Below are 22,773 nucleotides of genomic sequence, written 5' to 3' on the forward strand. Positions count from 1 at the left end.
CACGCAGCTCCTGCTTGAAAATGAAAGTATTCAGAAAAAAACGAAACTTACTAAAAAGATCGACTGGAACTGTGAATAAATGCCAAATTTAAATAACAGTCAATCAAGATGCTGCAAAACTGTCAAAGACTCTGCAGTCCCTATAGGAGATTGTCTGATGCATGGTGAATGTACAGCTGCATCATGAGGAGGAGGAGAAGACAGAGCAGCAGAGGCTGGTGTGTGACAGGAGAGCAGAGGTTAGTGAATGAGCTCTGTAGAGTATCATAAGATGAAAGCATTATTAGACTGTGGGTCTCCTTTATTTAGGAAGAAAAAAATGGCTTTAGATTAAAATTGTACCTCTTCTATGATCCGAAGAATGAAGAGATGGTTAAGTCCTCTTAGTACACCTTAAAAGTTCTCCACTGAGACTTCTTTTACTTTGTGTGTTCATAAGTTTTGAAAAGAGGCTTCACATGTGTGTTTATTTACATCATTCCAGTAAATCTACTGGACTGATGACAGTCATTTCTTACTGTCAGCATTTATTTTACATTTGGACTACATTTTTTAGTTTGAAAGTAAAAATATGATAAATAATAGCAGACATTTTTAAGTAATTACTTGCTTTTTCTCTTGAGCAGAGCAGATGTGTCCACCTTACTCACATCAGAACAGTGAAACACTTTTTGTTCACTTGTGTTGATAAGGGTATTTAAATCTTGAGAAATAGTGCTGTAAGGTACATTTAGAACAGACAAAAAAGTGTGATTAATTTGCGATTAATCGCAAGTTAACTATGGAATTTGTGAGATTAATTGCGATTAAAAATTTGAATCTATGGACAGCCCTAGTAAACTCCTGAGTTTTTCTCTGTGTTGACCACTTCAGAATACTTCTGTGACAGTTGTCCCAGCCATGGCCAAACTAAATAAAACTTAGAGTTACCAATAACCACAAAATGACACGAAACCTTAGGAAACTTCATCATCTGAACACTGGCTTTAACAACACAATAATATATGGAATATTTTTCCCTTTCAGTATGTCGTTTGTGAAGCATATAAGAAGACTGAAGATAACTGTAGTCTGCATTGATTCCACCTGAGCTCCTCTTCTATTAACCATTAATGAGCTCAATTGAGGAAAAGAGGGAAATAGGTTTTCATTAAACCCCAAAATAGACTTTCTATTCACCTCTTTGATTAAAAATGTTGTCCAAAGGAAATTCATCAGAACCAAAATCATCCGTTATTAGAGAGCAGCAGCTCAACTGGTGAGGAAATTAATCTCACAGATCATAATTACAAAGCTGGATATCGGCGGGATGCCTCAGTCTGTGCGTCTACAACCTAGTCCATCAAAGGAGACGCAAGGACGACTGTCTGAAATAATGCAGGGGTGTAATGAGGATTTAGTGGAGTTAATTTCTGGTTGCAAAGCAGATTTGTTTGCTCATTTTCAGCTCCTGTGAGGTGATGCAGACAGGAAGCAGCAGAGGTAGACTGAAATATTCTGTAGGAATTCATTTCACCTCCTGATAGGAACTTTGCATTTGTTGACACGTACAGTAGAGTGTAGCAAACAGCGTTCAGATAAACTGGCAGACAGAGAGAGGAGCAGCCACCCTCACAAAGAGAGACATCAGAGTCAGACTGGGGCTGTTTGACAGTGCTGGATATCAGCTCTTGTTATACACACAACCCCCCCCCAAAACAGGAAATGCAAATTCTTTTTGTAGATGATGTCTTACTTTATAGACAGTAGAACAGTAATATTTAATGCAGAAAATGATCTAGAATTTGCATTTCTGCCATTAAACACTGCGCAGTTATGATTCATGATACATTTAAAAGGATACCACCAACCCCGGCTCTTATCTAATTTTGCACAAATTGCTAACCTGGCACGTCAGAACCTCTGATAGACAGCGTTTGGGAAAGAGCAGAGCCTTTGAAAAAAAAAACTCAGAGGTTGATTGGATAAATGTTCTGTCAGTCACAACTTTACAGGCCAATCAGAGCAACAAAACACGCGATGTCGTAGCCGCTATTGAGGTGCATGTGCACCGCCACCAAGGAATAAACTCTACAGAACTGCATAACGCGACTGTAGACATGTCAGTACACAACTTTTGTCATTTTTGAAAAGAAAACAACTCACTGCTGTTCTTTGTTCTTCTAGTGAAGAAATGTCATCAAGTTTTGATAAAACTGGCGCTTTAGCAGCATCCACATAAACCTCTTCCGCCATAATTGCACATACCTCTTGTCGCTGCTTGTTTACGTCACGACTCTGCCGCACCCGAAAGCACTGCCACTTGACACCGATTGGTCCTGTCAATTTCTAACTGGGCCCAAACAGTTCAGATGGAAGCTTTACAAGATGAATTTGCCAGTGAGAAACACGGAAATGGGCGTATCCATCTGCTATGGAAGGTTAAAAAATTGCAGAGTATCCAAGAATTTTCCACAGCAGTACCTTTTCTACTTTTTGTGAGTGTTTGCACCAGAAGTTAGATTTTTAAGCCGCTTGATCTAGGTGGATCAACTCATTCAAGTTTCAGTCCAGCACTTTTAGGCTTTTATGTTAATAGTTTTGCTCTGATACCATAAAGTGTGTCTCTGTGGTCTGGCAGTGTCTGCATACTGTCTTTTGTTTGTCACTTTTTCTTCTTTCTCAGTTCTTGAAAACAGGAAGCCAAATGTTTCCACACATCAGATTCAAAATTCATTAGAGCCATTGCTGTCTCAACAACATTGCGGCTCGTCTCTAGCTACCCTGTGCATCTGCAATTTTCACACTGTAGAATCAAGTCAGCGAGTGGAGCGCAAAGCATGGTGGGTACACATGGGCTACAATGTTACAATGTCATTTAGCAGACGCTTTTATCCAAAGCGACGTACATTCGAGAGCAAGAACAACACAAGCAACAATCTAGACGAGAAGAAACAACATCAGTAAGTGCCACAAAGTGCTTCAGGTCCAATTGGACGCAGGTGCTGCCATGCAGTGTTTTTTTGTTTGTTTGTTTGTTTTTTGTTTTTTGTTTTTTGTTTTTTTGTTTTTGTTTTTGTTTTGTTTTTAAACACCAACAATGAATCAAGCAAAATGTGAGATCTCTCATCGCCATCCATTAGACTTCACAACAACTAATTACCAAGAACCAAGTGCTAGGTCATTCGCAAAGAGCTGGGCAAAGAAATCCCAGAAGTAGAGCAGGACAGTGTGAGCTAACTATAGTTGGGAAACTCATTCAACCACTGGGGACAACAGTAGAGAATAGTCTAGCTAAGTGCATAGTGTTCTCTGAAGAGCTGGGTCTTTAGCTTTCTTTTGAAAGTAGAGAGGGAGTCTGCAGATCGAATGGAGTTGGGTAATTCATTCCACCATTCAGGGACAAACAGAGGAGAAGAGTTGAGCTCGTGACTTAGGAGCATGATGCGCTGGAAGTACCAGGCACTTTTCGCTGGCTGAGCGTAGTGGGCGAGAAGGAGTGTAGACCTGGATGAAGGACTCCAGGTAAACAGGAGCAGCTTTAGTTACTGCTTTGTAAGCAATGATTAGAGTTTTGAATTTAATGCGAGCTGCAACTGGAAGCCAGTGTAGAGAGATTAAAAGAGGCGTGACATGAGCTCTCTTGGGTTGGTTGAAGACTAGACGTGCTGCTGCGTTCTGGATCAACTGTAGAGGTTTTACTGTGCATGCAGGTAGGCCTGCCAGTAATGAGTTACAGTAGTCAATGCGTGATATTATAAGAGCCTGTACCAGTAGCTGTGTAGCACGCTCTGTCAAGTAGGGTCTGATCCTCTTGATGTTGTAGAGGGAGAATCGGCAGGACCGAGCAATCGAGGCCACATGAACCTTGAAGGTTAGCTGGTCATCGATCATGACACCCAGATTTCGGGTGGACTTAGTGGGCAAGAAATTATTTGATCCAAGCTGGATACTGATCTGCGGTTCCACAGTGGGACTGGCTGGGATGATAATAAGCTCAGTTTTGGGCAGGTTGAGCTGAAGGGAATTATAGTTTACATGTCTATTATCTCTGCTCAACTAAAAAAAGGACACTTTCTGCCCTGAAGACATACAGTTTGAAACCATCACATGTACGGGACGGGATTTAGACGCTTCTGATACCACAGTACCACGATTCAACCGATACCGTTACACCCCTATTATTCAATGATAACCCAATGTTAATATGCTTTGGATAAATTCAATTAAAATGGTTTGAGTAAACTCTATGTGATCAAATGGGTTTGCTCTAACTTTCACTGAAAGGGGGCTGTGCACGTGTGCGATAGCTCAGGGAACGTCAGTAGCTGTGTCTCCATTACCCTCAAACCCTCAAATATCGCTATAAAGTTTTTATGCTCTCATGTGGTTTTTCAGACGTTTCGATATAGAAATATATCACAAATGTGCAATGGAAACACCTTTTCCGTATTTGTCACATTACCAGTTCACTCCGAGACAACATGGCGCGATTCAGATGACCTTATACTTAGCTTTTGCCCTACAGACGGACTTTGCCTCTAAACTATCATCCGTTGCCTTCTTCTTTTGTTCAAAATTATCAAGGCAACCGCTGTGGATGTTATCACAACCATGCCAACACACAAAAGGTTTTCAACGTCCAGCTTCCTTGCAGCAGAGTCATGCAAGGTGAGATTTCAAGAGAATTGCTCATGCTCAAAACTCCCTTCAGCGGAAACACATTCAAAGCGCAATTGGACTTAATCAAAAAGTAATAAATATTGCTTTAATTTTGTGAAAAAGCTAGTGTCCAGCTAATGTTCATGTTTGTTTGGAAAATACAATAACCCACACACACACACACACACACACCCGCACACACCCCCCCACACACACACACACATATATATATGTATATATATATATATGTGTGTGTGTGTGTGTGTGTGAATAAATGTTTGTCATCATCAAGAAGTATTTTTAATAGTTTCAACCTGGAAACAGCAGATTGTGTCTTTATCAGCAACCGAGAGGGACAAGACTTGACCAGCTGCCAATTTGACAGTTAAACTTAATAAGATTTGAATTTAACTGTTTTAAAGTTTTACTTATATCAGGTTGTTATTTTTAATATAAAAAAGCATCCATTTATTTATATGATGTTTGCATCACTTCTCTGTAAACACTGTGGTTAGGTCGCGGTTGGGCGTCAGATAGGGAGCAGAGGGCAGAGATAATAGTGTATAGTATTTTCCTTTTAGAGTATATTTACCTCCACTAGATAAAGAGAATATGTGATTTAACAGCCTCATAAATAGAAATGTTCTTTCTTTGTGCTTAGATCTCCCTTCACTTTGTTTGACGTGATTTATTCACACAAAGTGAACCAGCAGCAGAAGTCTCCCTGAAAACACAGTCTGAATCTGAATATGTGAGGATGTGTTGGTTTTATCTCTAACAGCCTCTGAAGTGGAAATGTCTCTTTAGAGATAAGAGGGATCAGATCTCCTTAAGCTGGGTCAAATATATGAAGGATATACAATAACTGTTTATCTCAGATCAGGCCGGGAGACGATGTGACTGAGTGTCGGTAATATGGCGTGTTGATCTGAGAGCTTATCTCCGCATTCTTCCTTTCTCCTGGTACAAGAGGAGAGGTGAGCTGTCACCGAAATGTTGCTGAACAATAAAAGTCCCACAGCAGCATCTCAACTCTATCACTGACAGCTTTCAGACAAGGTTGTAGTCTGTATTGTTTTCAGGTCTTTCTCTTGCTGTTATCTTAATAAAACCCCAGAATACATCATGAATGAATTTAGTTGTTCTTTCTAAATAAACAATATCAGGATCAGACAAGCATTGTGAGAAATGCTCTGAGATAAAATGTGTGTGTCATTCAAGTTTTTACCTGCAGACATTTTCAGTGAAAAACATCATGTTGCAATGATTTCACTGCCTCTCATAATGATGGAGAGAAACATTTACCAACTGTTGAATTGATGTGGATAATCAGCTGAGGAGAGGTTCAATCAGAGGAGAGGAATAGAAACTCCTCTGTGTTTAGTTACATCTCTGTAGGATAAATCATGCTGTGCTTTTTTGTTATTTTTTCATACATTATTGTCATATTAAAGATTACATTAAGCGTATTTGTTAACAAATTCTGAATTTCAAGCCAATCTATGAACAAAGACAAAGTAAAGTTAAAAAAGGTTAAAAGCAGATGTGGAGAAAAAAAGACTTTAAGAGGAGTTCACCAGCAATCCAGCATGGCCTGCCTTTGGCGTGGAGGGCGGCTCGCTGCATTGGGAGTGTGCTTTGACCAGCAAGTGGGTCTTTAAGACTCTACAAACTCTGGGTGACTCAGTTCACATTGACAGTAAGAGCAAATAACTTCAGTCTCATCTGTCATGATCTGAAAGCTGAACCTGTCATTCAGTCTTTGTCCTTTATCTACTTCTGCTTGCTTGTAACTAAGGCCAAAGTGAGGCCCTAAGCAGACTCTGATATGAGGCCTGCCAACATAAAATAAATACTATTACAAAAATACTTCATGCAAAGTCTTTGCAATTTAGCCTGAGATGGTTGCATAAAAAATACGCTGTTTTTAGTTATAGTTGAGTCGTCATCATGTCAAAAACTACCAGACCTGTGTCTTTCTGCAAAACTAACTAACTAACTAACTGAAAAAAGTCACTAAAATGATCTTCTCATGATCACATTCCTTGTTGCAAATTTAAAAAAAAACATCTTTAATCTCCATCCATCTCTTATTTAAAGATGATCACCGTGGGTTAATTGTTTTCATCATAGCATTAAAGGTCAAATATTTTACCCTTTTAAGACAAGTTTGTATTGGTCTCAGAGCTCCCCCAAACATGGGAAGTCTGTTGCAAAAAAACCTATTTCAGCTCTGCTCAGCTCTGTTTCTATGTCTGTGGCTTTAAATGTTACTGAGCTGTCTGACTCCGCCCCTGGCTCCACCCCTCTCAGGAAATGGATGTGGTTGAGAGTTGAGAGAAGGATCAGGAGAGGAGGGCAGAACTGTCTTTCAAACGGGGAGGGTCAGCCAAACCTGGGGGTGGGGATAACTCCCCACATGACATCATGAGGGGAAAATCTGAGAACGGCTTGTTTCAGCACACATTTTCTGAAGGGTGTATTTTCTGATTCTTCTTGTGAAAGTGTATTTTGCATAATATGTGAACTTTAATAACAAAGATGTCTCAGAAACAGGAGAGAGACATAACTTTACATAACTCAGAAAATAAGATAGATTTTACAGCCTTGTTTTTCATATTTTTTTAAGATTTCACTTTAAAGGGACTTTAATGAGTGTTTTATGATTTTTGTTAATTTGTGTAAATCTAAATTTGACAGCCTTAGAGCAGGCAAAGCCTCACACCCCACCTGAAACCTTTGGCACCCCTTCTGGGGGGTCCCAGACCACAGGTTGGGAACCTGTATAATAGATCAGGCTGTATTTTTCTATTAGTTGGTGGTCATTAGTGTTTGTTTATTTTAATATGGTTTTGGATGTCAGTATTCCCACACTCAGGAACTCGTGTTTCATTCTCTCCTGCTTCTCTGCAGGAAGTTCAGTGATGTTTAATGGGCTTATATCAGTACTGATATGTTTCTGCAATGCAAGGCATTCTCCTCTTTATGCAGCACTTTACCTAACTTGAAGGTCTTTGCACTGTCAGCATGCTCACTATTTGACTAACATTTCAACACACTTCTATGGGAGGAGGTACATTTAATTTTACTGGCTATTTGGTATTGTGTGTTGGTGTCTACTAAGAGAAGAGTGTATCGACCTTTGTAATGAGTTTATTTTATTGTCAAGCACTTAAGGTGGTAACGCTGGCACAGTTTTATGAACTCACTCTTGTTTTATTTGCTGCTGGGGCACTGGGAGTGTGGTGGAGCGTGACATTACCCCTGAGTCTCTCTGCAGGACTGAACGACCGTCTGGCCTGGCTGGTGAGTGTCCGTTTGACTGACTGATTTTCTGAGGTTTGTATTCAGCCGAGGAACCCTGAAGAGTCTTGCGAAGCGTGATATTAGACCCTGAGCGTCTCAGCAGGGGGGCCTCAGGGTCCTAACAAACTCTGAGCATCTCAGCTGTGACAGACAGCTGCCCTCATCTGGAACAGAGAGCAGCTAAAACAGAAAAAAATGTCCTCAATAGTGTGACATGACGAGGAGAGGGTCAGCAGACTAAAGCTGCTATTAGGACAGAGTCTGTCCACAGATTATTGGAAGCGTGGATAACACTGATGGATTTGGACAAGACCAAGAAGTGAACGCACTAATAGGGAAGCAGAGCAGCCATAGATGGCTGGGCAACATGATGGCACTATTACAAGACCAGGTTGACAGCCCAGCCACTCCAGAAAGGGGAAAGAAAGTGTGAAATTCCCACCCATTGGTCTTGGTGCCGCTGGAGGCTGGGTGTCCTAAGGATAAAGCTTGGGAGGGTTGCAGACAAGCCAGGGGCACATATTTTGTCAGAAAGCCTAAAAAAGTGAATTTTGCACATGTGACCTCTAACCCCTTAAAAAAAATCTAATTTTTTGGGATGGAAATGTTTATTTAACCTTCTTCCAAAATTTAAAAAAAAAGAAAAATTGTCATAAAATTTGTAATTTTTTTGGCAACTTATAATCCACTGTAGGGCATTGTTTTCATTTATCTGATTGTATTCAAAATGTGTTAAGTAATTTATTTATCATGTTGATTTGACAGAGGTCTCATGAAAGTGTTTATCAAATATGATACTATCGGCTTTATGGGGTTAAACCATTTCCATGTAGCTTTTCCTGTTTGCTTCAGGTCATTGTCTTACTGGAAAATAAATCTTTTCCCAAGCCTTAGTTCTTCCAGACTGATAAAATTGTCCTCCAAGATGTTTCTATATTTTGCCGCATTGATTTACCCTCCACCTTTACAAGTCTTCCAGGGCCAGCTACCAAGAAGCATCCCCACAGCACAATGCTGCCACCACTGCGCTTTACAGTAGGGATGGTTTGTTTGTGGTGATTCACTTTAATTCATTTATATAGCACATTGCATACAAATGTAAAATCAGTGCCCTGTATAGAAGACAAAAACAGACACAAAACAAACAGAAACAAAGACACACCAGAGTCAGGAAAAACAAAAGATCCAGTTGTAATAATTCATGAGCCTGGACACACTACACCAATCTGTACCACATTTTGCATACACTGATGTTGTGTTCTCATACAAAAGAGCACACTCAATTCCATGAACAATTCTGCTCACAAAGGTGCACTTACACATGTAAAGTGTTTGGTGGCATAGTGTCCTGTCTGATGGCCAAAAAGCACCGCTCTGGTCTGATCAGACCAAAGAACTTTCTTCCACTTGACCATGGAGTCTCCCACGTGCCTTTTGTTGAAAGTCTTAGTTTTCTTCAACAGTGTATTTCTCTTTGCCACTCTCCCATAAAGCTTTGACTGGTGAAGAATCCAGCCAACAGTTGTATGCAGAGTCTCTCCCATCTCAGCTGCTGAAGCTTGTAACTCCTTCAGAGTAGTCGTAGGTGTCTCTGTGGACTCTCTCACCGTTTCCTTCTTGCACGCTCACTTAGTTTGTGAGGACAGTCTGATCTAGGCAGATTTGCTGCAAATGGGATGACATTGCAGTACCTCAAATGTGTTAGTGCTATACCAACAGAAAAAAAATATTTCTCTATAAAAAACTTATGCATTTTCATAAAGAGAGAAAGACATAAATCTTGTACATCTTAGTCAGACTTCTATCAGTGAGGAATTTAAAGCCCACTTGTTGAAGAAGGAGTTGTTCATTTCCTCTTACAAATCTCCCTGAGCTCCACCTGCATCAAAAACAAGACTTTTCAAAGAACCCAGCGATGTGAAAGATATGTTGGTAATCCTCTTGTGCTCAGAGTATTGATTGTTATTTTTGCAGCTCGTCCTTGTATATGAGGCTGAATATTAAAATACTACAGGCAGCAGCAGTCTATTGCTGCAGGTCTATTAAGGATAGTGAGGATGAGGACCCAGAATAAAGACAGACTGGGCTTTTTAATTAAAGAGATAATTGAAATGATGATTAGATGTTCAAAAAATTGATTAAGGGCCAGATGCATATTTTGACAGAAGATTAATGATTGTACTGTTTAAGAAAGGTTCCCGCAGACGGATTAACAACATATAGGTTTAAAAAAAGCATGAGTATGAAAATCACCAGTCAAATGCAAATTGCCATGATGAAATTGGCTTGTTTCATTTACAAAGGTTTGACCAGAATGTATGATTAGTGATTAAATGTAAATACAAACCCACCTCCAAAAAAGTTGGGACGTTGTGTAAAATGGGATATAAAAACAGACATTATGGTTAGTGAATCATTTTAACCTAAATTCAACTGAATACAGCACAGAGACGATATACTTAATGTTAAAACTGATAAGCCTTGTGGTTTTTTATTATCACACATTTTGAATTTGATACCTGCAACAGGCAACAAGGGCAAGAAAAGACTGGTGAGGTTAGGGGATGTTTGAAAAACACCTGGAACATTCCACATCTCCACTTTGTGGCTGTGGGTAAGTTGTCCAACAGTTTATGAACAATGTTCCTCCATGTTTAACTGCAATGCATAAAGAGATTTCACCATCCACAGTCGGTAGTATCATAGAAAGATTCAGAGAATCTGGAGAAATCTCTGCATATAAGGGGCAAGGCTGAAAAGTAGTGTTGAATGTCTGACCTTCAATTCTGCAGGAAAAAAGCATTAAAATAATGGCATCATTCTTTGATGCATTTTAAATGTAGGCTCAAGAGGGCTTTGGAAAAACTGTCAGTTAACACAGTGCGTTGCTGCATGCAAACATAAGTTCAAACTCTTTGCAGAGCCAAAGCAACATACCAACAATATCCAGAAGCGTCACACACTTCCCTGAGCTTATCTGAGCACACTAAAGCAGAAAAGTATCCTGTAGTCTGATGAGTCCACATTTTTAGTGCTGCTGGACAGCTTTGAAATCATGGCTGTTGAGTCCTCCAGGCTCTAGAGGGAAAGGATCATGCAGATTTTTATCAATGCAACATTTAAAAGCCTACATCTGTGATGGAGTTGAGTGTATTAGTGCCTATGGCCTGTGGGTAACTTGAATAACACTGAATAGTAGGAGGTACATACATCTTTTGTAACAACATCCCTACTTATTTCAGCAGGGCAATGACAAGCCATATTCAGCATGAGTTACAACAGCATTCACAATGAATTAGTGCAGGTAGCTGACTGGCCTGCATACTGCACAGCAGTGTTAATTTTGTAGACTATATGACTAAAAATGTTGGTCGGCAGACTTTTTTCCATGATAAAAACTAGACTAAGACTAATAAAAATAGATATTTGATGAATAAAGCTGACAAAAAGTATTTTTAGTTTTCATCAAGATGCCTAAAACTAAACTAAAATGTAATGTAGTTTACGTCTGTCATTTAAAAACTATGATATTTGTCCACTGTGGGTTAAATCTGTTATCTGTATCTCTTCTGCCGCTGTAGAAAGCAGGAACCCCAGGTTTGGCAGAGCACATAGAACACACTACCATGATCTGGTACCAGATTTAGGTAAGAGAAAAAGTGGTTGAACTCAAAGTAAAGACTAAAATGTGAGGAATATTTATGGACTAAAACTACACTAAAATGTTTTGGAGTTTACGTTGACTAAAACTAGACTAAAACTATGAAGGGCAGAAATGACAAAAATGTGACTAAAACTAAAAGACATGTATTCAAAAGACTAAAATTAGAAATAGCTTTCGAAATTAACACTGCAGCACAGACCTGCTCACACTGAAAATGTATTGGAAATGCGTTATAAAGAGCAGAACACAACAACGCAAGCAGGATTTATCATGGGGCCCAATGTGACACAACCCAGGGCTGGGGATGGGCAGAGTCAAATCAACATGTTGGCATCAGCTTGCTTGTTTATCAGGCCCTTGGGGCATCTGCAGCAGCAGATACCCATCCGGACAGGTCATGCTTATCACTTCCTAACTCCGCCCCAAAGGTGTGGACTTTGTTAATTTCTGCAACAGATTATTTTCTCATGCCCCTGGTAATCTAAAAGGACACCCAGAGCACGACTTGGGTAATGTCAATCCTCCTTTCCACTCCACGGTGCCTTCAGACAGCTTATTCCCTACATCTATGCCACATTTAGCCTCAGTTTTGGGCCCAAACGTGCCTAAAGGTTCTGCACAATACTGTACTTATAATACATATAATCCCAAAACAATCAGTTTTATTAGTTTGAACATCAAATATCTTATTCCTATTTTGCATTCAACTGAGTTTACTGAAAGTATGAAAGGATTCACAAATACCTGAATTCTGCTTTATTCACATTTTAAAGTGTCCCAACTTTTTTGGACAAGAGGCTTGTACAGGGAAAGTTTCTGTGTGTTAACTTGCGAAAGAACCTAAAGGTGCTTTGAAACCATACGTTGAAATTTGCAGTCAGACTTTATAAACACGTCTGCACACAGACACCTGCCGCTGGGACTAAAGAAACTATTTATTTCATCTTCTTGTTTGGGATTTAGGTTATTGCATTTAATTTTCTGTTCCATTGTAGTCATTGTGCTATTATTTTTTTCTAAATAGATTTAAAATTTTGACATCTCAGAATATGAATGTAAACCAAATCCTCCTTAACATTGATGATAACGCTGACGTCTGGGTGGATGGAAGGTTTCACCTCATAAAATATTGCAGCGCTGCTGTCTGGTTTCAGGGCCCAAACCTATAAAAAGGGAAATTGCCCACATATACATTTTGACAATTATTCATTTCTAATAACCTGCTTCACACCCCTCAGTAATAACATAATTTCCTGCTCTTCACTAACTCTTAATGCATTTAGCGCTGCCTCAGGCTACATCCTGCATTTAGATTAATTTCTTCTTCTTCACATATGTTATTTCCTCCTCTTCCTCTCCTCTGGGTCTACACCATCATTTCTCTCTCTCTCTCTCTCTCTCTGCCTGGCTATCCTTTCCCTCTCTTTCCTCCAGTCAAATTCAGTCATTTTCCTCTGCAGGCTTTCTTCCCATCACAGCTGATACTTGTTTCTTCCCTGCCAATCTCCTGCTGACAGCGACCAGGCTGATCCGAGCAAACTATTTCCCCTCCCATGTAAACATCCATTACTGACCACCGAGGAAGGAAGGAAGGCAGAGAGAGAGAGAGAGAGAGAGAGAGAGAGTGAGTATGTAACATGCCACAAGGTGTTTGTGCATCCACAGCTGATGTCTCAGATATCAAAAACAAAGCAAGAGAAAGCTCTGACCTCAATCTCACATCAGGTGAGGACATTTCTATTCAGGAGATCACCTCCATCACAAAAACACCACCAGTAGCTGTCTTTTCTACTGTTGGTTTACTACAGGAGACAACAGCAGCAGTGCATGTGGTGGCAGCAAGAAAAACTGATAGAATCAGTCCAAATCAAAGCTTAAGAGATAACATTTCATCCAAAAATATCTTACTGTCTTACTGCAGATTCATAGATTGCTCCATATGAATGTTAAGCATTTGTAATAATGTAACAATCTCAATACCCACTGGGACATAACTTTTAGCCAAGACTTCCCCTTTTGTTGTGACATTTATATCTGAAAAGTACATGCTGTCATTTTCGCTGTATTTCTATGCAACCCCCCCCCCCCGCCAAACTTTCAAACATTCCCCTCCAGATTCATTGTGCTTAAAGTGAAATATATATATATTTTTATTATTATTTAATTTTGACTCAACTGTCATAACATCAGGAGATAGAAGCCTTAGTTCTTATGGCATGGTTTGGTCTTCATTGTTATTACTATTATTATAATAATAATAATTATTATTATTATTATTATTATTATCATATTGTGTTGTTATAGTTTTATTTTGTATTTTATTGTATTGTATGGTATTGTAGAGAATTGTATAAGAGTTTCCTTTCCTTTCCTATTTTATCCAATCCTATCCTTTCCTTTCCTGTCCCCTCCCATCCTGTCATGTCCTGTCCCATCCCATCCTATCCTATCCTATCCTATCCTATCCTGTCCTATCCTATCCTATCCTATCCTATCCTATCCTATCCTGTCCTATCCTATCCTATCCTGTCCCATCCTATCCTATCCTCTCCTATCCTATCCTCTCCTATCCTCTCCTATCCTATCCTATCCTATCCTATCCTATCCTCTCCTATCCTATCCTATCCTGTCCTATCCTATCCTATCCTGTCCCATCCTATCCTATCCTCTCCTATCCTATCCTCTCCTATCCTCTCCTATCCTATCCTATCCTATCCTATCCTATCCTGTCCTATCCTATCCTATCCTATCCTGTCCTATCCTATCCTATCCTGTCCTATCCTATCCAATCCTATCCTATCCTATCCTGTCCTATCCTATCCTATCCTGTCCCATCCTATCCTATCCTCTCCTATCCTATCCTATCCTATCCTATCCTATCCTATCCTATCCTGTCCTATCCTATCCTATCCTATCCTGTCCTATCCTATCCTATCCTCTCCTATCCTCTCCTATCCTATCCTATCCTATCCTATCCTATCCTGTCCTATCCTATCCTATCCTATCCTGTCCTATCCTATCCTATCCTGTCCTATCCTATCCAATCCTATCCTTTCCTTTCCTGTCCCCTCCCATCCTGTCATGTCCTGTCCCATCCCATCCTATCCTATCCTATCCTATCCTGTCCTATCCTATCCTATCCTATCCTATCCTGTCCTATCCTATCCTATCCTGTCCTATCCTATCCTATCCTGTCCCATCCTATCCTATCCTCTCCTATCCTATCCTCTCCTATCCTCTCCTATCCTATCCTATCCTTTCCTATCCTATCCTTTACCTGTCCTATCCTATCCTATCCTGTCCTATCCTATCCAATCCTATCCTTTCCTTTCCTGTCCCCTCCCATCCTGTCATGTGCTGTCCCATCCCATCCTATCCTATCCTATCCTGTCCTGTCCTATCCTATCCTATCCTATCCTATCCTGTCCTATCCTATCCTATCCTGTCCTGTCTTGTCCTGTCCTGTGCTGTCATATCCTATGCTATCCTATCCTGTCCTATCCTATCCAATCCTATCCTTTCCTTTCCTGTCCCCTCCCATCCTGTCATGTGCTGTCCCATCCCATCCTATCCTATCCTATCCTGTCCTATCCTATCCTGTCCTGTCCTATCCTATCCTATCCTATCCTATCCTATCCTGTCCTATCCTATCCTGTCCTGTCTTGTCCTGTCCTGTGCTGTCCTATCCTATGCTATCCTATCCTGTCCTATCCTATCCTATCCTATCCTATCCTATCCTATCCTATCCTATCCTGTCCTGTCCTATAAGACATTCTCCTATGAAATAGTTTGGTTTGGTCCGGTCTGGTGTTGTGAATAATCCTGCAGATTCCATCCCTTCTGTACTGCTGCCGTTGCTTGGTTATTCATCTATCAAGGTTGAATACCATCAATACCGAGAACAACCAAACTGACATTTAAGGAATGAATAAAAACAGTATTGATTTTATAATCCATCAGGAAAACAGCTGATAAAGCATTACAGTGCAACAACAGAAAATTAGACTTGGATATGCACAGCCACAGTTAGTACAATGATTGCAGCCTATGACATAATCAAAATTATATAACAATGTTCAGAACATTGTGTAGCAGCTTATAAATACCATGCCTTTTCCTCTGCTATTACAGTTCTGGCTTTTACATCTCTGTCAATAAAATCAGCTTTACATCCTACATATCATCCATCATTAAGGATGGGACATCAATCTGATCATGATTTACTGAAGTCTTGAATCAAAAGACACTCTGCAGTCTCCTTGAAAAATAAAGAACACCATGTTCTTGAGACGTCCACACCTGGCCGTAAAACTGTCATCTTGTTTTCCACAGCGTGAGATTCTCTCACAGACCATTCAAAGGTCTGACTCAGTCCACGGTGACACTAATGCTCAGACTGACATAGAATAAGTTAAACACCTCATTTCCCATCAGCTCCTAGTTGCAAAGGTCAAGCATTCGTGCAGCAATTCTGCATTTTTATGGCCGAGCTGCAGCGATCCTCAGGGTTCAGGACTGTCTCAGCACTCACCTCCAAAATGTCACCAATCATCTGATGATTCAGGGTCTAAATGTTTGACCTGTGAAGCAAGATTGGAGTTGTAACGTTTTCTCTGGGCTGAATATCTGAAAGAACTGATTCAATGGGCTGTAATAAACTTCTTCTCAGTAATTGCAATCAATCTTAGTCAGTCCCCGGGCTGTTTAAAGGGACAATATACAGACTAATTGGATTAAAATGTCTACATTATTTTATAAAAGGACAACATCTATGTTGTACATATTTTTAGGGAGGTACTTACACCACCTCATATACAGGCCCTATAAAATGTATTTACCCCCAATGATGCTTTACCCTTTCATTGATTTGATTTTTTTTTTTTTTCACAAAACACAAAAAAACTCTTTAATGTCAAAAACATTTCTACTAAGTAATGTCAACTGAATAAAAAATATGTAATGTAAAATAAGTGACTGCACAAATATTCACCCCCTTTCAAAGGCCAATCAATCAGTGCTACTAGTCTCACGATTACTGAAATTGGGAACACCTAAATGCAGTAAATGTGTCTTAAGTAACTGTGGTATGAAAAATTGAAAGGATGGAAAGTACAGTCACTGGTTGATCAGTACTCCTGGCAACCATTACACTATGAAGACAAAAGAACACTACGAGCACCTCAGAGAAAATAGTACTGAAAGTATATCAAGGGATGGATACAAAAAAAATTCAAGGCACTGAACATCTCCCAGAGTTCAGCTAAATCATTATCAAGAAATGAAAGGAATATTGCATGTGTAAATCTGCCCAGATCAGGTCATCCTCACAAAATGAGTGACCATGCAAGAAAAAGACCAGTGAGAGAGACCACCAAGTCACCTGTGACCACTCTGAAGGAGTTACAAGCTTCAGCAGCTGAGATGGGAGAGACTCTGCATACGACTGTTGCCCAGGTTCTTCACCAGTCAAAGCTTTATGGGAGAGTGGCAAAGAGAAAGACACTGTTGAAGAAAACCCAGATTAAATCTGGACTAGAGTTCACCAAAAGGCATGTGGGAGACTCCATGGTCATGTGGAAGAAAGCTTCTGCATATCACCACAAACACACCATCCCCACTATGAAGCATGGTGGTGGCAGCATCATGCTGGGGGGATGCTTCTCTGCATCCAGCCATGGAAGAGGCTAAGATGAATGTGGGAAAATTAAAGAAAATCCTTAAGGACAATCTTATTCAGTGTGCAAGAGCACTATGGCTTGGGAGAAGATTTATTTTCTAGCAACATAATGACCCAAAAGATAAGCAGTATCAGTTCAACACAGGTTCAATTCAACAAGTAAATACCAAGAAGAAGTCCTGAGTACAAAGTTCTAGGTTTCTCTTATTTGTTACTCAACTGGCACTCCTGACAGTTCCAGTTTTTTGTTTTTTTTTTAATGGTGTTATGAAAAATTACCAGTGCTCTTTATCACAGTGAGTGATGTATTATTAAATGTGCAGTCACCTGTTTGCTAAGAAACAACTCGTGTGGGGGTTATTTTTTCTAAAACCCTGCTGGTGTGATGCAGTAATGGACCCATGCATGTAGCCTTTAAAGTATATTAGCATCAGTAATGCCTTTGACCATCTCTGCTCTCATATCCAGATATTTATAAAGAGAACAGAAGTTTGGTGGAGGGATAAGAGGCGGACAGGTCTTTTACCTCCTCGTCTTCTTGCCTGTTGCCACTTCAGGTATTTCTATTTCTTGTGTATTGTTGTGCCTGGTTCAGTTTATATACAACACAGAGTCCTCAATTCAAAGCAAGAGTTAAGCAGCAGAGGTGGGTGGGGCTAATCAGTGTGTTATCTTTGGTTATTGTTTTGATTGAGAGCCCCCTGGTGGTGAAATTAACATAAAGCGTGTTTAAACTGCTGTCTGCTGGATCTGAACTTAGAATTAATAGAGACACTAATGACTCCACTGAATCAGAACTGGACTTTCTCTGCTTCAGTGGCTGCCGGTTTAAAAGGTTAATGGTTATATCTCCCTTAGGGACGGAAAGGCAAATAGTGTGGTAATAAAGTACTCTAAAAACAATGGAAAGTGTTTAATTACATGTGTTTGTATTCTCTTTTTATATCTCTCATTCTCCTGACCCGCTTCTCTTTGTCTCTAAAGGTGTAACCTGCAAACACATTTAAATTCTCCTCAAAGGTGCTCAAAAGCAGGTCATTTATTCCTAGTTACATTCATTTATGTTCTGCCAAGTCTAATGAGCTGCTTAATATTCCCTTTTTTGTCACAGTGGAATTAATTAATGCCCTGACCCGACCAGAGAGGAGAAAAAACTTCACACTCCATCACCTGTTCGTCTTTTTTCTTCAGTCTGTAATGAATTAAGTCTGAAATGAGAAGTGACACTGTTATGTTGACATTCAACAGTTCAGAATCTTAATTATGATTAAAGGCATGGTATTTACAGCAATTAAACATTAATTAAAGGGATTTTAAACAAAGTATACACCGGACTATTCGGGGGGAAAAGGAGCAGTTCAATCAAGTTAAGGAAGAAGGTGTTTCCTTGTTTACCATTATTGTAGGCTACACATAGTTTACATTGGATGTGTCTAGGTCAGTGGTTTTTATACTTTTTGCACCCAAGGCACTCCTGAGATTGAGTCAAAGGCTTAAGGCAGACCATATCTATTTCCATGCAAAATAGCCCTTTCAATTCTTGTTGAGTCAGGAACACATATTATGGCAAAATGGATATACAGTTTTACTTGGTGGAGAAGGCTCTGCTCAAAAGATACTTCCTGGGTTATTCAAGTAGGAAGCTTTGAATCTCCAGGGGGCGCAAGGCTTGGACCCCCTATATGGAAGAATACATTTATGACAATGAGTACTGAAAACAATAAGATTAGTTCAAAAGCAATGAACCCATAGTAGCATGAATCTGAATATGATGGTGCAACAGGCTTTATCCTGTAAAGGAGGAGGCTGGGGTGGAGGAAGTTAAGCTTTGTTAGCAGTGTGGTGCACTAGCATGAAGGCAAACAGGGACAGAAGGAGCTGTGATTGGCTGTGGGAGCTGGGAGGTGATAATTGGGATCAGCTGGCCATGGCTGTGTGTGTTACTACCGTGTCCTGCATGAACTAAATTAAAGTTGAGTTTATAGTATCTTCAGTCACTGTCCAGTTAAATTGATGATGCATTGTTATACACATTTTAAAGGCACACCTAGACTTGCCTTGAAGCACACGAGTGTGCCTTGCCACACCATTTGAGAACCACTGGTCTAAGTCTCTGGGATTAGGTGTTTTAAACAGCATATTATAGAGGAAATCTGTTCCAATGGGGAAAACATAATTTTTTTTCTAGATTTGGAATTCAATGAACATTTTTAAAGGTGTTTAAATAAATAAATGCATGAGTGCATGTCTTTATCCCAAACTCCTCTGGTTTTTCCACCCTTAAAATCTGGAAGATAAAAGACTCTTTTTCTATCATAGCTATTTGAATGTAATTTAAAACCTACAATACATTTTTCTCTTTAAATCATCCAGAGTCATTATGCTGTCAGGCTGTCATCATAGGCTTAAGGTTTCAAACATCTCTAGCATTTTTTTTTTTTTTTTTTTACAAAGTATAGAACATAATAGTCGATCTAAAAGTGAGTTTTTGATATCAACAGGCCCATTCAAAATTATAATCCTGGCACAGCACGTGCCCAAGACTAGCTTACAGTATGTGATCACAGGATGGGATGTTGTGATGGAGCCAGAGCAGAGCACTAAAATATACACTCATAGCAGGTTCTCTTTACTTCTGCATATCTTTTTAATGTTTTAGCATCAATAATGTTTTAGTCTCGCTCTGCTTTTAGAGGCTTCTTAGAAACAAGAGAGAGAAAAGAAGTGTGTCTCGTAGCTCCGCAGCTCTTAATGCTGAAGCTAGTTTTTCTTTGTTGCATATTTTGCTGTGCCACTTCTTTGTTTGTTGTCTAAAAGCAATAAGCAAACATTTACAAGCATTATTGACACCTACACTACCACACTACCATAACACTACCGTATGTCATTGTCTTTATTGTTTATTCAGACATATTCATTTTGTGACGAACCATGACCCCTGAACTGTGATAAATACTACTACAATTGCACTCCTATTGTTCATCCAAACATGTCTGCTCTTCAGGCCAGGCTTTACACAAACCTAAAATTACATTCTCTTTCCCTATAGAGGCAAAACAGCAGGTGCTCAAGCCCTTTTTCATCCACCTTTGTCTCCTGCCTGGTTGAAACTGCCTTTATGCTGGTGGTCTGAAACCATCTAGTGTGGAGCCAGCCTTCCTCTGAAACAGTCTGCTGCAGCGAGCAGAGGATTGTGGGCTTTTTGTGTCCAACCATTCCTCCCATCATCAGAGCTGGACTGGTCTCAGTCTCATCACATTGGCTGTGTGAGTGGGACTCTCTCAGCTCTGTGTTATTATCACCCATTTGACACAGTCTGAGCGCCTCGTGCTGAATATGAATGAGGAAGATAGGAATACAGGGAATCTCAGCGGACAGGAAGCTGGTACCTGAAAGAATTATCAACGCCTCTACTCCCATTAAAGTCCTCAGTGCGCCCTGGCTAACACTCAACAATTATCTGTTTGTGTCTGCTTTGTTTCCTCACATCTCCAGGCTGATAATTTACTTCCTTTAAGAGGTGAACTCCTGCAGTAAATCCTAAATATCAGCCAGTGTGTCACAGGTTTTAGAGGCTGCATGGCACAACGCCCAGACCTGCCTTAGTGGTGCAGTTAATAAGACTGTTTTTGTCTGCATGTGTTGAGTTTTTCATGTACTGTGGGAAGCCTTTCCCTACATTTCAAGGGTCTGATCCATGCGGTTTGTCATCACATCCTGTTTACAGACCTCCCATCAAAAGAAGAAGAAATCAGGCCTTTCAAACGTCCTCTTCAGCCCTGACCTTCCTAAAATATGCTAATCCAAAACACACAAAGGCATCCTTGTAAATTAAATCCAATCCTCTCATTTTAGCTGCATCCAAAGGCTGATATGTGACAAAAGACACTGAATCGCCTTTGAAGTCACTGAAGGAAAGCGTGATAATTGCTGGGGCTGTTTTGGCACAGCAGGTTGAGAGACGTGTTTATAAAAATAGCTTGAATTCCTGATATTTGCACGGAGGTGTTGATTAATTTCCTCTCCAGACTGAGGAGGTGTATTTTTAATGAAGACCTTTAAAAGACGATCTGAAGATGAGCGAGATTTCTCCCGTCTTTATCATTACTATAATCATCAGCAGTGATTGTCAGCTCTCTCTGTACTTTTATGAGAAAGAAATCATGTGGTTTCGATTTTAACTCTGAGTCCTTTGGCTCTGAGGAGCCTCATTAGTCCCCTTGGTGAAAATAACAGCCAGATGTCCCACTGATTTGAAGCTTCAGAGCTGGACTGGCAGGCTAATAGTGCTGGCTAATTTGTATCTCACAAGCTTCTACTTCACAGTTTGGAAATCATGAGTTTGTAGTGGCAGACTTTCAAGAGCAATTGGCCAGCAATTATACCAAAATGGTCCGTGTAAAAAAAAAAAAAAGGATATTTTTTAAGGAATAAAAGTCGACAAAGATGAAATAAAGTAGACATACTGGAGGCTTTCATTTCATTGCATTAAAACAACCTTACAGTTAAAGACTGTCTGACCTTACTAGCTGTTTTCATGAGTCCAAGATTTTAACCTAATATTTTTAAGGTAAGCTGGATTTTGTAATCAAAGTTTGGAACTACCTTTCTGAGGTGCTCTAATGATAAAAAATATGTTTGAATGATATCTGAATGAGCACAGCACATAAGCAGATGAGACATAAATAAACACATACATTTCAAAACTGTAAGAAAATATAACAAAAAGTACTCTGAGGCCACACGGAAATACCACAAAATGTATGAAGACCAAACATAAAAAGATAAATATTTCTATGAAAATATCTGATGACTGGTATTTCTTACATTCTCTAATTTTCTCCATTTGAATTTCAAAAAAAAGAAAAGAAATTAGGCATTTTTTACAAGGTAGAAATTTTTATTTTATTTTTGATTTGTGTAAAAAGTCTATTTTTACCTGTCTATACAAACATTTCAATTTAAATGTTTTTTTTTTAATTGAATGAAATTTGATGTTAGGTATTAAATAAAATCTAATAGAAGTAAATACATTTCTGAATGAGCTGGTTACCTTATTGTATTTTCCTGAAATGTGTACTTTTTAAAAGATTGAGTCCAGTATTTCATTATTTCTTTAAAAGGATTGGTATTGGTATGGGTAAAGTCACAACAAAGAGTTGTAGTGATTTGTAATATCAGTAGTTTGTGTGTGGACCCAGGAGCAGAGCCAGAGGCAGATGAAGCAGTTTTAAAAGGTTTATTGAGGGAAACATGGGAGTGAGCGAGGGATCCAAGGAGACGTGAGACTTGAGGAGTGAGGGAGGGCAGTGAGACTTGAGAGTGAGGCCGGTGCGAGAGTGTGGCAGCCGTGGCAGAGGTTGAGCGGAGCACTGAGGGCACGTGGAGGCACTGGAAGAGGCGAGGAGAAGGCGCACTAATCACAGCACTATTTAACATGAACAAACTTGCAAAGATCAAACTTTGAAGGCCTGTGAGAATCTCA

Source organism: Cheilinus undulatus, linkage group 13, assembly GCF_018320785.1.
Source record: "Cheilinus undulatus linkage group 13, ASM1832078v1, whole genome shotgun sequence".
NCBI lineage: Eukaryota > Metazoa > Chordata > Actinopteri > Labriformes > Labridae > Cheilinus > Cheilinus undulatus.